Source organism: Bos taurus, chromosome 14, assembly GCF_002263795.3.
Source record: "Bos taurus isolate L1 Dominette 01449 registration number 42190680 breed Hereford chromosome 14, ARS-UCD2.0, whole genome shotgun sequence".
Taxonomy (NCBI): domain Eukaryota; kingdom Metazoa; phylum Chordata; class Mammalia; order Artiodactyla; family Bovidae; genus Bos; species Bos taurus.
Window position 1 is genome coordinate 2860573 of NC_037341.1, and position 16439 is coordinate 2877011.

The 16439-nt window shown below is 48.1% G+C and overlaps 1 protein-coding gene across 1 annotated transcript in view; it reads left to right on the top strand.

The window, feature by feature from the left end:
* Positions 1-16439, top strand: part of PTK2 (protein tyrosine kinase 2) — a 192888-nt gene that overhangs the window by 16390 nt on the left and 160059 nt on the right. The window contains 1 exon segment of the mRNA NM_001075250.2: positions 6897-6993. The gene's annotated coding sequence lies outside the window, so the exon portion shown is untranslated.

The following is a 16439-nucleotide window of genomic DNA, read 5'->3' on the forward strand; positions in this document are numbered from 1 at the left end:
CACCTACTGTGTTGAGAACAACCGCTGGGGTGGCTGGGGCAGGCGCAGGGGTCCTCTGTTCCGCGCTGTTCCTGCTCGGGTGAGTGATGACGGCAGCTCAGGTCGGCATAGTGCTGGTGGCCATGGCACCAAGGGCAGTTTCTGGGCATGTTCTGCAGGAAAAGCCGACAAGATTGGGTGGGGAGTGTGGGAGGAAGGGTCAGGGGTGGTGTCCACTGTTTGTGGCCTTGGCCGTTGGAAGGCAGGGCTCATAAACGTGGAGGACTGCACATGAGGTTCGTGAGGGAAGATCAGGCCTGAGCTCTGTTGGGCATTTTGAGCAGTTCCCTTGGGCAACCTTTCGCTTCTCTGAGCAGGCTTGCAGCTGGTCCCAGATCCAGTATATCTGTCAGGGTTTGGTCAGGAACTCAGAAGCCACTGTAGATGTTTTTTCAACATAGGAATTAGAAGCCATCACTTGTGTTGGAAGGGCTGGCAGGGTCAAAGGTCAGGGAAGCAGCCCTCACACTGAGTGCGTCCCCGGGTTCCTCCGGGCTCCGCGGTGATATGGACAGTTGGTGCTGCTGCCACTGAACTCAGTGTGTTGAGGCAGGTGGTTCTTGGGGTCTCTCTCTGGGGCAGCTGAAATTCTCCTTGGAACGTACCTGAGGTCTTGGCTGCCATATCAACCTGCAGCTATGCTCCTGCCCACAGCTGCCTCTGGGGAGTACTTTTCTCCTTCATCTTATCAGTCTTGCAAGAGTTTCCTCCAGCCCTGAATTGGGGCAGGAAGCAGTTCTGGCTTCTCTGTGGTGCTGGGATGCAGGGTGACAGCAGTCAGTCCAGGACGACAGCCAGGCAGCGGGTCTGAGCGAGAAACACACATTGTAGAGCTGTTGGCAGGAGACAGCACTTCTGTTCAGCTTGCCTGAGAGGTAAGCTCGGCCAGGAGGAGAAAGGACAGCGCCTTGGGGGCTCTAGAATGGACTGGTTAGAGTGAGCAGGAGCCATCTGAGCACTGAGAGGAAAGTGGGGCAGTCTGTTGGTGGTGTTGTGAGTGTTGGTTTTTCAGAACTTAGTAACTTCGCCTCTTATTTCCTGTTACTGTGTTCACTTAGTGCTTAGTACAGATGGATGGCAAACCCTGTGTTCAGCCCTGGCGCAGATGCCCGAGACATGGCATGCCCACCTGTGAGCAGCGCCACCGTGCAGTATTAGAGTATTTTTGGCTAGAAAATTAGTTTGAAGCGTAAAGAAGCTTTTGTTTGCCCAGATGATTTTCATAATATATTCACATTCTTTATATATTTTTGGTTTTTAGAAAGTTGGTTCTGACCTTTTTTTTTTTTTTTTTTTAAGAATACAGGTTCCAGCTTGCCTAAGTATGAAACTGTTGGTAGACTGAGCTTAGAGGAAGGGCGATGCACATGAAGAGGTTGTGTATTTTGGACATTGGAGACCTTCACAGTTAACTCACATTATTGCAGTGTTGTGGGTTAAGAAATGGTGGGTTTGGGCCTTATTTAACACTTAGCATCAAAAAGACCAATTCTCCTCCAGGGGTGCAGCCTATATGTTCGATTCGAGCCAACTAGAATTTGTCAGTGTCGTGTTGAATGTTACTGAGCTTTAGGAAGAATTCTCTGTCGTGGTTGCTTTGGAAAGCCCAGATCTTGTTCATTGTTTTAACAGTAAATTAATCTGATTACTTTGGGAAAGCAGAATAGCACCATCAGTTTTAAGAGTGCTGGTAAGCTAGTTTTGAGCTTCCCTTGTGGCTCAAACGGTAAAGAACCTGCCTGAAGTGTAGGAGACCCAGGTTTGATCCCTGGGTCGGGAAGATCCCCTGGAGAAGGGAATGGCAACCCACGCCTGTATTCTTGCCTGGAGAATCCCACTGACAGAGGAACCTGGTGGGCTACAGTCCATGGGGTGGCAAAAAGTCAGACACGACTGAGTGACTAACACTTTCAAGCCAGCTAACGCTTGAATCCTGATTGCTCCCTTGCTTGCTGTGTGACCTGGAGAATTTAATTCGTTAAGACTTAGCTTTCTTATGTGTAAAATGGGAACACTGATAGTAACCAGTTAGGACTGTGAGGAGCTGGTACTTGCAAAATGCTCAGGAGAAAGGCTGAAACTAACTGTATGATGATCAGGCTTGATTCTGAGGCTTAGTGAGAGGTGGGTGTCAGAAAGCTGGCCAGGTTGGATTGTGCGTTGAAATGAGAACAAGATGAGCAGGGTGGTAGAAGGAAATATTTTACCTGTTATTGAAACGTAGGTTTAGAGTGTGTGACTGGTGGAAAATTTTAGTTCACATTGTTAGAAAGGGAAAGGGGTTCAGAGTATCCCAGGTGTCTGTTTATACCCATCTTAAAACACCTGTTCGTGCCAGAAAGGTGTAGCTTATCCACCTTACAGCCATCTTCAGGGACCTGGTAGTATATTTTATTATATAATGAGGCAAGTTTAGTTTCTCTTTATCTGTCTGGAGCAAAAGATTTTACTTATGCATTTTAATTATACAGCTTGGGAAATGTTTGATTTTCTGCTCTTATTGAACTAGTTCAATTTTTATGCTTATATTTTATCAGTTTTGTATGTTTGCTAAGATGCAGAGCTTCATATTCTTAATAAAGATAGATTAGCTCATGGGATAAATAGGAGTGGGGGCACACAGCGGGCGCTGAGTCGCTCACTACTAACATGACAAGTGAACAGCCCTCCGGTGATAAAATGGAATGTTGTTACCTACTTGAATTCTCCTTACAATGAAACAAAGAGCAGTTGTAAAGCACTCAAAAGTCAGTGCATCCATTCATTTATTCATGCATTGTCACTCAGGCATCAAGCATATGTTTATTGATTAAGTGCTCTAGGTGTTTGATACAGTGTATATTATCGGGGTATACAGTCGGGAACAAAAACCAGACCTACGGAGTAACTGGGATGTTTTGCCTTTCACAGCAAGGAGAAGAAAGACAGTTGCAGGAGACTTGCATTTTAATGAATGATGTTTTCAGGTTTGTACTCCTTTAACAGAAAAGAAGCACGCCCCACCCCACCCCGCCTCCCCACCCCGCAAAAAAAAAGAAAAAAAAAAAGCAGAGAGCTTCTAAAGAGCACATGGGTTTTTTTACCTCTTGCAACCAACTGGAATCAGAACTTCACTCTGGCTTTATTTAATAGTGCGTAGGTCCTGAGGCTGCAGAGTTGAAGGAGGCTGTGTTGCTCCTAGAATCTCGTATTTGAGTGGAGGGAGGGGCCGACACGTGGGGTCGGATTTGACATCCACACTAGTGGGTGACCCCTTGTGGCTCAGATGGTAAAGGGTCTGCCTGGGGTTCAATGCCTGGGTCAGGAAGATCCCCTGGAGAAGGGAATGCCAACCCACTCCAGTATCCTTGCCTGGACAATTCCATGGACAGAGGATCCTGGCAGGCTACAGTCCATCAGACTGTAGAGAAATCAGACACGACTGAGTGACTAACACACACGTGTTAAACCAGAAGCTACACCCCAAGGGTGCTTGGGCGCAGAACCGTGTCTCTGCTGTTCACTGATGTGTGCTCCAGTGCCTGGTGCTGTGCACGGCCCGTCAGTGACTCCAGAGGCCCCTCTGGTGAGTGACAGGACTGGGGGAGCGCAAGAGAGGGGCGTGGCCCCCTCCAGACACGCTCCTGTTCAGTGCGGGCAGGAAGGCCCTGGTGGACGGACTGCCGGTGGCACAGAGGTGTGAGGGAGGGCGCACGTGCTCTGTAAACTGAAGTAGCTTAACTTCGCCCGAATGTAGGCTTCTTCAGAGACACCGATGAAAGATGTTAGACTCTGGAGAGTTAGACTGGGCTTGATCCAGAAGGGTCTCAGGCCCTAAATACAGGAAGCACGTTCCCACTTGAGGTCGACACTTCATATTACACGGCACATGCCGTGTCAGAAAAGCTCCATTGTGTCTTGGGGTCCCATTCTGTTAGTGGTAGCTGGAGTACTGAAATTCTGTGAGCCACTGGTGAACTTTTCATCTTTGGGGGAAGATGAGGATATAGGATAAATAATTGTTTTCTCAGGAATAAAAATAGTCTAAACTCTTGAAGGACAGGAGTCTTCTATTTCTATGTCTTGAGTTCTAGTTCCTTGGAGGAATGCCAGGTGTGTTGAGTAGATTCTCAGTATGTGAATAAACGAAGAACACCCTTGGCTCTTGTGTGCACTGTTGTAGCGAGCGTTGTGGTGGGTTCTGGAAGGTGACAGCTGAGAGATGGCCTTTGGCAGGTCTCCAGGTGAGCGCGGGGCAGAGGAGTGTGGGTCACTGACGACAGGACGAGGGTGAGTGCTGTGGACAGACCACAGGGAGTGCGAGGGGTTATCGCCCCCCTCGGAGCACTCAGTCCCGGGCTCTTAGTTCTCTTTATACCTGCTGCTTATTTCCACATCCTCTGTGGCAGCCTTTTAGTAAACCTTCCACAGAGTCAGGCGCACGGACTCTCCATGTCCTCTTTCTGGGCTCGGCTTCCTGGAGGTCTCTGTTCTCCCGTGTTCTCAGCTGGCTGTTCTCGTGCCTTCCCTGCAGTGTTGCCCCGGTCGTCCTTTGCTCTTGCCCTTCGGCTTCTCTCCAGGGTTGGGTTTCATGTTTGGGGTACCCTTTGTCTTCGTCTTCCTTGACTGACTTCTTTGTCTTGGTCGACCACTGCGTCCAGAGGTGAACCACTTGAGAAGGATGATCGGGGTCTTGGGGGGGGCCGGGCCGCCTCCCACCTTCCCTCCTCCTGAGCCTCTCTGCTCCGACTGTCCTCCTCTCCTGGCTCACAGGAGCTCCTGTTCTGGAAGCTCCTTCCACCGTCAGGTCCTTGCTGAAGCTCCTCTTCTCCTGTGATTGCCTCCTACTTCGTTATGCTTACATTTTGGGGGAGGACCTTCTCCAGTGGCCTCCTGAGGTAGGACGCTTGGGGCAGAAGGTTAGGGCGTGAGCGTGATTGAGGAGGGTGATTAAGGTGTGGCTGGTGTGGAGTTCTGTTGGCATCGCTCTGATCCATTGCTTCCTGTGCTCCATGTTACTGGTTTTCAGTTCAGAAGCTTATTCTAATTTCTTATTCAATGTAACTTTTTCCCCTCCCATCTTTAGAAGCTTGTAGGAATTTAAAAATTCGGCCAGCTCTTTTAAAATGCCATGAAGTGTGGGTTTCTTTCCATCTACTGTTCTGCTCATTCACTGGGGACCTTCATTCTGGTAACTTCATTCCTCAGTTCTGGGAATTTCAAGTGATTGTGCTGATGCTTTTCTCCTTTCTGTTTCCTTGTTCTTTTTTTCTGGAAGTGTTGTTATCCACGAAACTGTCTTGGCTGATGTATTTTTCTTATTCTTTCTCTCTAGTATACTTCTGTCCCACCGTCCTTCCCTTTCTTCCTTCATTTTTTTATCCTGCTCTCAGGGAGCTGTCTTGAATTTAACTTAACCTTCTTTTTAGTTTTTTGCTTCTGTGTTCAGGTTCTTGAATATTCATGAGTATCCTATTTTTGTTTATTGATTGCAGCATCTTCTTACCTCTAGGTTTTTGATTGTAGAGTTTCTGTTTCTCTCAAGTATTTCCTTACCTCCCAATCCTCCAGAACCCTTTCCTTCTGTTTGCCATGGGGAGGGCCTTTTGACTTTTACATCAGGGTATTAGGGGTGGACGATTTGTTGGGGGATCCCCAGTGTATTTTCAGGTCTTTCTTCTTGGTCTGATTATATTCCCCAAGAATATTCTCTAGTCTCTTTCGTGTGGAATTCTGACTACAGAAATCTGGGGGCTGGGTGGGTGTGTGAGGGGTGGGGAGCGCGAGGACCCACCGTTGAGTTTTGTATGGTGATGAAGTTCCCCTGTGTGTAGTCCAGCTGGGCAGGGGGCCTTCAGTTGAGAGCCACTCTGCTTTTCCTGGGAGCGGCCATCAGGGATGGGGCAGCACTCGGACGCCTGGGGCTGAGCTTCTGGCTGCGGCTTGAGCAGACTTGCTGCTCCCTGTGGCCAGGCCCTGGAGAACGCAATGGCAACCCACCCCAGTACTCTTGCCTGGAAAATCCCATGGACAGAGGAGCCTGGTGGGCTGAAGTCCATGGGGTCGCTAAGAGTCGGATAAGACTGAGCGACTTCACTTTCACTTTTTACTTTCATGCATTGGAGAAGGACATGGCAACCCGCTCCAGTGTTCTTGCCTGGAGAATCCCAGGGACGGTGGAGCCTGGTGGGCTGCTGTCTATGGGGTCACACAGAGTTGGACACGACTGAAGCGACTTAGCAGCAGTAGCAGTGGCCAGGCCCTGTCCTGCCCGCCCCGGTGCTGCCCGCTCTGAGCCTTCTGGGACACCCCTGTGGAAGTGGAATCGGGTCTTAGTTTTTCCACTGCTGGCTTAGAACCTGGCTTTCTTGGCCTGCTGAGTCATTTACTATGCTTCCAAACTTTCATAGTTTCTGTTTCCTCCAAGTTTTTTTTTTTCCCCGTTTTTAAAAAATTTGTTTTCGTCTTTATCTTCCGTGTGAGAAGCTTTTCTCACAGGCTCCAGAATTCTCTTTTTCCCCTGTCAGTTCTGCCTGAGCTGTGTTTTGTTATTCAATTTTTTTTTAATACCTCTTTAGTATAATTTTAGTGGGAGAGGGTGAAGTAGATGTATATATTGTTGGTGATCTTTCCCTGAGCTTACTAGCTAACTCTGTGTCATATTAATGCGTGCTTGTTGATACGTTTTAGTAGTCTCCAGGTTTTCACATGTATTTTCTTGACTGAAATGTAGGTTTGAAGACAGGGACTTGATGGCGTGTTTTTACCCTCATGTGTCGTAGGTGATGAGACTGGCTCTGAGAGGGGTGAACACAGTGGCTCTTTGAAAAAGTGGTGGAGAGGTGGTTTTGTAAATGCATGTTGTCTCTCCTTGTCAGGTTCTCGGTGACTGCTATGGAAAGAGGAAGGAGAAAGGAGGAGTGTTTGTAAGTCATCGTGCGACTTCCTCACGGAGTTTTGGTGGCCTTCTGAACTGTGAGTGATTCTCTTGCTACACTTGTGTCTTGGTGTTTTGTTTTGTTTTGATTTTTCTTTCCCCTGTCATAGGGTTTTTTTGACACACAGTGGAAACAAGCAAGAGGTAGTGAATTTTGCAGAGAAGGTGGGAGGAAAAATAGAAGTCATTTAGTCCCTTCTATATGTGTACCTTCTGTACTTTATATACCTTTTTGTATATATGGTTAACAACTACAGTAACATCACATGGTTTAGAATAGGGCCAACTCTTTGCAAACCCATGAACTGTAGCCCACCAGGCTCCTCTGTCCATGGGATTCTCCAGGTAAGAATACCGGAGTGGGTTGCCATGCCCTCCTCCAGGGGATCTTCCTGATCCAGGGATCGAACCCATGTCTCTTATGTCTCCTGCAAGTTCTTTAGCACTAGCGTCACTTGGGAAGCCCGGAATGGGGTCTGGTACCTTATAATACCAGGATATGCCTGCTGATGGGTCCTCTCCCCTCTCACATTTGCGTCACTGAGGGACAGTGAGGCTACAGGTCCCAGTGCAGAGCTGGGATGCACACTGTGTCTGACTCAGCCTGTGCCCTGTCCTCTGATACCTGGTTCTCAGGGGCTCTGGATTCAGATGGCAGCTTAGCTACTTAACGCTTTACTAACTGCCTACACCTGGCTTTCCCATCCAGCAGGGCGTGATGATAGCCCTTCCCCAGGCACAGGAGGTGAGAGGTATGTGACGTGCTCACAGATGTCAGCAGTGGTCACTCCCTGGGAGGGAAGCTGGGCCCGAGAAACTGGGCTCTTTATGATGTGGCCGTTTGTAGCTGTGGGGTTTGTTTCATGCCCCACAGTGGGGAAGTGGTAGAGTTGAGGTTCTATCCCAGTTTGTCTGATGTCTGAGGACTGCTCTCTGGTGAGTCTGGTGGTGAATTGAGGACAGGCAGCCAGAGAAAATGAATGTGTGTCTCCTGGGGTGCTGGCGTTGGTCAGCACTCTGTTGTACCAATATGTTGTGTTGGTAAAAGCCTCATGAACTTGAACTTGATGGATTCAGACCTCATGACAGTTTATAACTGTGTTGAATTCCACTTTGGCCAGTGTCCTTGTGTTGGATGTCCAGGTGGCAGGGCCCTGGTTAAAGTTTTTCCACTTTCTTCTGAGGGTCGGTTCACTTTCCTGCTTTGTTCTCTTTTCCCCCAAGCAGCTTCTGTCTCTACAGAGGCTAGGTATTAGGGAAGGGAAATTATGTCATGCAGTTTCAATTTCCGAGCAAGGCCCGGAAGTCTTAGTCCTGTTTTTCCAATTCGCCCCGCTCTTTACTGGCTGTGGGAGGAGCCTGAGCTGCGTGCTGTGATGGTGTTGCAGGTCATGAGGTCACAGCCCAGCTCTTTGCATCCCCCTCCATCCAGATGATACGTTTGTTCCTGTGACTGTAACGTCCATTTGGGTGCAAATCTGTTTCTGAGAGTCTTGGAAATAAAAAATTTATTTCACTTCTGCATCTTTTGTTTGATTCATAGGTGGTTTGTACTAAATGCTGAATGAAGGAATGTTTAATGCTTGCCACAAAATAACTTCTTTTAGTAGATCCAAATAAGGCAGAATATCAAGTGTAGCTTTTCAGCAACATTAGAGCTTAAAAATACCTCATCTTGGTACAGGTACAGCACAGGGGACAATATTTACATGAGGGCGCAATATTTAGTAGAAGGCACTCAGAATTCTTCTTGAAATACGATGGAGCGGAAGAAAGGCCTGGTGGGAGGGCAGTGAGACGTCAGGCAGGCCCCTGATGAGCCAGGGGCCTCTTCCCCAGCTCATTGGAGCTTTTAGCACCAGGACTGCTGATAATCTACTGATTCTGGCTTGTCCCCTCCCCACCAGTATTTGAAAATACTTAAGCCCAGAAAGATAACCGTCTAACTGGTGTTGCTCCAGACAGATGGTCAGACAGTAGGAGTCCGTCTTGCCTCCCCCAAAGTCAGCCTGGAGCTGCGATGCTAAGAGCCAGACCCCCATCCCCCTGAGTGTTCCATCGTGAGCTCCTGGTCTTCCTGGGCCCTGCAGAGCAGCTCTGCTTCTGGAGCTGCTTTGCCAGAGTTGGTTCTTGGTTCTTGTTTGATTTGGTGTGTGTGTTGGAGGGCAGGAACTTGGGATGGAGGTGTTTTGCAACCTTAATTCTAGGAAGGTGCAGAAAAGTTTTGGAGGAGTTGAATCACTGAAATATGTGTGGAGATCATTTTCAGGGTTAACGTTTGTGGGAAGGTGGTAGACAGGAAGGAAGGCTGCCTCAAGACCCTCTGAAGACCCCCATTTTGTTAATAAAGATGTCTTTTAAGCATCAGGACAAGTGAGTACAACTAAGATAGATTGGACTCTGAGTTCTTGGGGCCGTTTACTCAAAAAACCTGTTTTTTAGTGTCTGGAATTCCAGATATCGTCCTGAGACTTCCCTAGGTGCTAAGCAGGATGGACATGGTTCGTGTTCTTGTGTGACACCGGTTTTGTTGGGGTGCTGACCTCTGCCATGGGGAGAGAGTGTGCAGAGAGCGCGGGGGTCCGTGCTCACAGGCCCGGGACCAGCCTGGTCGGCACAGGCCCCCAGGGGCTGCAGTGCCCACGTGGACCCCGGAGGATGAGAGTGTGTGGCCCAGCACACAAGTGTTCAAGGAGCGAAAACGTCTCATGCAAAGGCCCAGGCGAGAGAGCTTGGTCTTTGCGGATATGTGAGTGTAGCTTACTTAGAGCAGTGATTGCAGGTGTTGACAGGTGAAGTGTGTGCAGGTGAGGCTGGAGGGTAGTCAGCAGCCTGACTGTGAAGGAGGGTGCGGAACCCAGGTAAGGAGCTGGAGCTTTATCCTCAGGGCTGTGGGGAAGGACGGCAGGGTGGATTTTTGTTAATTCATGTAATTACCAAGATGGTAGCAGGCGAGATCATGCTGGAAGCAGTGGTTCCCTAGCCTCCCCAGCCCCCAGCTCCACTCTGCATCACCCCCCTTTGTAACTGTCTTCCCTTGTGGACTTTCTGGAAGTTACCTCCGAGACGCCGCATTCCATGTGGAACCGTGTCATCTGCGGCTTCAGCGTTGGGTGGTTTGTTCGTTTTCTGATGTGGGGTGTGTGACTGAGCCTAGTGGTGCTGTGCGGAGCACGGGAGAGTGCCTTCCCAGAGGGGCCTGCAGGAGGATAGGAATGGCTGGCTGTAGCAGGGGTGGGTGCTCGAGGGAAGAAAGTGCACAGAGGTGGAGCTGGACGGTGTGGAGACTGCACCCTTCAGAGATGGAAGCAGGCTTCATGGGAAATGTGGCATTCTGATTGTTTAACATTTGTTATACATTTTTAATGTCCCCAAATCTGAGCCTAGGAGACACCAGAACTCCTGAATCCAAGTGATAATCTGAAACTGTTGATTTTGTGTATTGACTCCTGGGGAAAAAATCCTTATAGAACACCTGTCACAAAAACTTAATACAGTTGGCATCTGTCTGGCTGTACAGAGCAGTCATTGGAGCCAGGCTGTGCTATTGAGCTGCTCTGGTTGTCAGGCATGAACAGGGCATTTAAGAAGCTGCTCCGTGTTTGGCTTCACCAGGGCGTGTGGGCATCAGAGAGGTTGGAGATATCGCCAAGGTGTGTGAGCACCAGTCCCACCTGTGTGGCATAGTCGTAGCATCCTGGAGGGAAGGAAGCGTTCATGACGAGGCCATGCAAGACCCAGGGTGGTTAGATTGGAGCCTTTTGAAAGAAGTATCACTGCATTTGAAGTGCTGAGGCAAAATCTTGACAAATAAGGTCCACAAAGACTCTCAGTGATTGCCAGCTCCAGGGCAGCTCTTCTGAAAATGCCTGGCGGTTCTCGTGTATGATCAGGACCCTGCGTTGAGTTCAGTGGGTCCTCTGCGTGCACGTTACCTGCTGTGTGAGGCCTCAGTTTAATGCTCATACCTCTGTGAAGAGTGTGTCTTTATGTTTCCAGTCTTACATTGTGATTCAGAACTTTGGGTGAAGGAAATAGTCATAATCATAATAGCTGCCCTTTATGTGTCAGTCATTGTGTCAGATTAGTATTTAATTTTTTATAATAGTTCAGTAAGGTAGCACTTACTGTTCCCATTTTATAGAGAAACTGGACTTGGAGACGTTAAGAAACTTTTTGCCCAAGGTTTCATATGGTGGTCATCAAGTTTTCAAGTTCCCATGCCCTGATGGTCCTGCGGTGGGTCTTGCTTTCGTAGCGGAGAGTCGCAGACCCTTCCCTAAGCGCCGCGCCTCCTTTCTGTGCTGTCAACCGCGCATCGACCGTGGTGCGTGTTTTCGGCGTGTCTGTGTCGCCTGTGCTGACCTGCATCACCGCTGTTTGTACAGAGCTCTGCAGGTGGTTCATAGTCCGGGGTTCCCGGCTCAGACTGAGCAGAGAGGTGGTTTCATCAAATACTGGGAAAACTAGGGAAATGGGTCCGTTCCTATCCCTAGAAGTGGGGAGACAACTTTTCCTGTGGAAATTTTTATAGACTTTGGTCTGCTGCTGCTGCTGCTTCTGCTAAGTCGCTTCAGTCGTGTCCGACTCTTTGCGACCCCATAGACGGCAGCCCACCAGGCTCCCCTGTCCCTGGGATTCTCCAGGCAAGAATACTGGAGTGGGTTGCCATGTCCTTCTCCAATGCTTGAAAATGAAAAGTGAAAGGGAAGTCGCTCAGTCCTGTCCGACTCTTAGCGACCCCATGGACTTCGGCCCAACAGGCTCCCCCGTCCCTGGGATTTTCCAGGCAAGAACACTGGAGTGGGGTGCCATTGCCTTCTCTGAGACTTTGGTCTACTCCTCATGAATTCTGAAGTCAAAATATACAAACTCCTCAGCATTTCTTCTTTAATTGTCTATTAGAAAGGGTAGACGGAGAAGGCAATGGCACCCCACTCCAGCACTCTTGGCTGGAAAATCCCATGGACGGAGGAGCCTGGTGGGCTGCAGTCCATGGGGTCGCTAAGAGTTGGACACGACTGAGCGACTTGACTTTCACTTTTCACTTTCATGCATTGGAGAAGGAAATGGCAACCCTCTGCAGTGTTCTTTCTTGACTGGAGAATCCCAGGGATGGGGGAGCCTGGTGGGCTGCCACCTGTGGGGTCGCACAGAGTCAGACACGACTGAAGTGACTTAGCATCAGCAGCAGAAAGGGTAGATGTCTCTTAAAAGAACATTTGCAGCAAGGTGGATGAACTTGGGAAGTATTATGCTAAATGAAATAAGTCAAAGAAAGACAAGTGCTGTATGTTATTACTTATAGGTGAAACCTAAAAGTACAACAAAGTAGTGAATACAGCAACAAAAAAAGCAGACTTACAGAGAACAAGCTGGTGGTTACCACTGGAGAGAGAGGGTATTGGGGAGGGACAGTTGAGGGCTGGGGGTGTAAGAGGTACAAACTATTAGGTATAAAGTAAGTTGCAAAATGAGCAATGTAGCCACTGCTTTATAATAACTATAAATGGAGCATAACCTTTAAAAATTGTGAATCACTGTATTGTACACCTGTAACTTAGATAGTATTGTACAGCAACTATACTTCAGTTTTTTTAAAAAGTTCTATTTTTTGACCATATGACATGTGGGCTCTTTGTTCCCCAACCAGGGATTGAACCTGCACTCCCTGCTTGGCACGCACGAGTCTTAACTGGTGGACAACCAGGGAAGTCCCTATAATTCAGTTTTAAAGAAAAGATCTCAGTGAAAATTTCAATTGAAAATATGGCCAAAAGGTTTGAGTAGGTATTTCGTTCATTTCATAGGATAAGAATAAGCACACAGAAAGATGCTCAGCACCGTTACTCACTGGGGAAGGGCAGACAGCAACTACGTTGAGGGGCCATTGCAACGCAGTTAGAGTGGTTAACAGTAAAACTAGACGGCACGAGGTGACAGTGTCCAGTGACAAAGATGTGAAACAGGACTCTTGCCTTGCTGGTGGAATGCAAAGTATAACCACTTTGGAAAATAATTTGGCAGTTTCTTATAAAGTTGAATATATACTTATCATACAATCCAGTAATCCTATTTTGAGGTATTTATCCAAGAGAAATGAAAATTTATGTCCGTGTGCCTGAATGTTTATAGCAGCTTTATTCATAATCGTTTAAAATGGAAAACAACTTGAATGCCCATCAGCTGGAAAACGGATGAGCAGATTGGGGTCCACCCCTGCAGTGGAATCCTATCCAGCAGCAGCAACAGGAAGGAACTAACTACCAACATAGGAGCAAAGTGGTGCGTCTCCAAAGCATTTTGCCCGTTGAGAACATGAAGCGCTCGTGTTGCTGGGGTTCCATTGATGTAACATTCTGGTTAAGGCAGAGCTCTGAGAGCAGAGATGAGGTGAGTGGCTGCCTGGGGCTGCCAGAGAGAGACTTGTTTTCCGGGGACATGAGGACACTCCTCTGGGCGACAGAAAGCGGCCGTTCCTCCGCCTGGCGGTGGCCACGCCACAGAGGACGTTCGTCAGACCTCCTGAGCCGGAGGTTTTCCTGTATGGAAATTATACCCCAGGCTTCAAAGATAGGTGACTTCTGTGTGTATACACACAGATACTGTACGCACCTGAGCTCAGGTTTTCTTTCAGGCTGGATTAAACTTTATTTTTCTGGACAAGGTATCCTGGAAGTTTAAGTGAAGTAGATTTTAGCCATAGACACAGCTTCTGAAACCATGTAACCTTGAAGTCCTTGGCTGAGTTTTGTATGCTAAAGCCTTTGTGTGTAGTTTATCTTCATGTAACATGATTGTCTATTACAGATGTGGTGTAATTAGCATAAGTTAAAAGTGTTTTAAAAGTTAAATTATTTTAGGGGATTTCAAAGTTCTTGTAGCTCTGGAGAAAAATAGTTTTACCAGTGTTTACAATTAATAAATAATGTTTTCTCTGGTTAATGAGACAAATTTATGTAGTCTTCAGCTGTTTTGTTCGGTCAACTGTAATTGTAGGATACAGGTATATTTTACACTGCTAGAAATACCAAGAATGCACACAGAAAATGATACACATAGGCTTCGTTGAGCTTAAGACTTGCAATTGAAGTACAGTTTTTAGAAGCACGCAGGAGAGTTGCTTGTTACTGCTCTGTGGTGCTTTCTGATGTCCTCCAGAGCAGTTATTCAGCACTTTTTCCCAGTAGGCCCTTGTTTATGTATAGAGTGGGGAGGGAAATTAAAGTGGAAGTTGGTGTGTGAGGGTTTTAATTTTTATTTACAAATCAAAATTTGTTTGATTTTGGAAAGTAAGAAGGCCACTATTTTAAATGATGACTTCATGGTTTTATGACGGGAGGTGCCGCTCTGTGTGGTCACAGCAGAGTCAGTGGTACAGCGGAGCTGGCTTCTGCCCCTTGTTGCACGTGCCCCTCTGTGTTTGCGGCCCTCCTTGCTCTCCCCTGGACACGTGAAGCTTCCCACCGTGTGTGTCCAGCCCCGCTCACCGCAGCTCCCGCCTGCCGCCCTCTGTACAGTGAGCACATGGCCCAGATCCGCTAGTGGCCTCTTGGCAGCACACTGAGAGACAGAGAAGAGAGTGGAGTTGTCCTGCTTACTTTTTGCTGTCTGGCTCCATCCTTGTGTCTTCCTCTGGATCCCGCGGTAACTTAATCCTGGTCCAGAGGCCGAGGAGAAGGCTGGGGTGTTTGCTTCAGTTGATGGCATTTCCAGGTGCTGTGGGGCTCCTGTTGCATGAGCTCGGGGATGGTTTGCGGGGTGTTTGCTTTGATTTGGCTCGTGTTGTTGCTGCACACGTTTGGGGTGTACCATGCAGTGTCTCCTGAGAGGTTTTGGTATGATTTGCTTAAAGTTACTGTATATGCAGAATAGGAAAAAAATAGTGGATTATACACTTAAAAAATATGTAACCGTGTTTATTTTCCTATGTATTTCAAAGGATACTTACAGGTCTTCTTAAACAATGTACTGAAAGTCATCAGACTCACTTTTAGCCTTTCTGGGTGACTTGGGATCTGCAGTGTGAACGCTTGTCGCCTTCAGTGTGCGGTAGCACAGCTTTTGCCTTTCTGTCTGCGGTAAACCTGTTTCTCTCCCTCGGATTCCAGTGTTCTGGTTTGCTGGGCCTCCCTGTGCTATGGGCGCGTGAACTGGGCTCAACAGCAAAGTGACAGTGGTCTGCGCTGGGCTGACTGCCTCAGAAACCCTCCAGCACCCTTTCTAGTTTGCTGCTCCTTGGGTTTTGGTTTTTAATTGTTTAAAATTGCAGTATAGTTGCTTTACAGTGTTTCAAGTGTACAGTGTGTTTTGTTTTTTTAGATGAAAAAATTTTTTTCTTTTATAGACAAGTTATAAGATGTAGTAGTATAGGGAACTCCTGAATATGGCACTTCACCTAGATTCACCAGATGTTAAACTAACGTTCTGTTGCCTTTGCCTGCAGGCCCTCCCCAACCCTGTTTTCCTCTTCTCTCCCTTCCCCCACCCCACCCTCTCTTTCCGTCTTTCCAGGTACGTGCACACGTGTATTTACTGTGAGAGTAGGTTGCAGCGCTCACTCCCTTTACCGCTTAGATACTGCGATGAGTCGGGACTGGGGAGACAGAGACGTGGGAGGGCACAAACAAAACCTTGTGTGCACCAGGAGAAAGGAGCAGTGGCCCCACAGGAGACTGAGCCAGCCTTGCCTGTGAGTGTTCCGGAGTCTCCGGTGGAGGCGTGGGTCCACAGTACCTGCCGCGGGGCCAGGGACACTGACTGCAGCAGGCCTGGGAGGTACAGGGTGCTGGCATAGGCCCTTTTTTAGGAGGTCACCGTTACCTCTGCCAAAGCAGGGCTATAGGGAGGGAACAGCCCCACCCGTCAGCAGAAGATTAAAGATTTACTGAGCATGGACTTGTCCACCAGAGCAAGACCCAGTTTTCCCCACAACTAGTCCCTCCCATCCGGAAGCTTCCACCAGCCCCTTATCCTCATCCATCAGAGGGCAGACACAATGAAAACCACAATCACAGATAACTGACCAAACTGATCACGTGGATCACAGCCTTGTCCAACTCAGTGAAACTGTGAGCCGTGTCACGTGGGCGCCCAAGATGGATGGATTGTGGTGGAGAGTTCTGCCAAAACGTGGTCCACTGGAGAAGGGAATGGCAAACCACTTCAGCCTTCTTGCCTTGAGAACCCCATGAACAGTATGAAAAGAACAGAATGACCACGATGTAATTCATGGAATTATCAAATTACCAAATTTACAAAAGTTAACATTGCCTTTGCAGCTCATACACTTACCAAAATGTAGACACCATTGTCATTTTCTTGTTGAACCCAAGTTTTTGTGCCTGACGCACACGGAGGCCAAACAAACTAAAATGCTGGAATTTGAAGGAGAGAAAAGTTATTGCAGGGCCAAGCAAGGAGAATGCTCAAAAGACCTGAATCCTGGGTGGTTCTTGGGGCAAAATTCCAGGGGAGAAGGCGA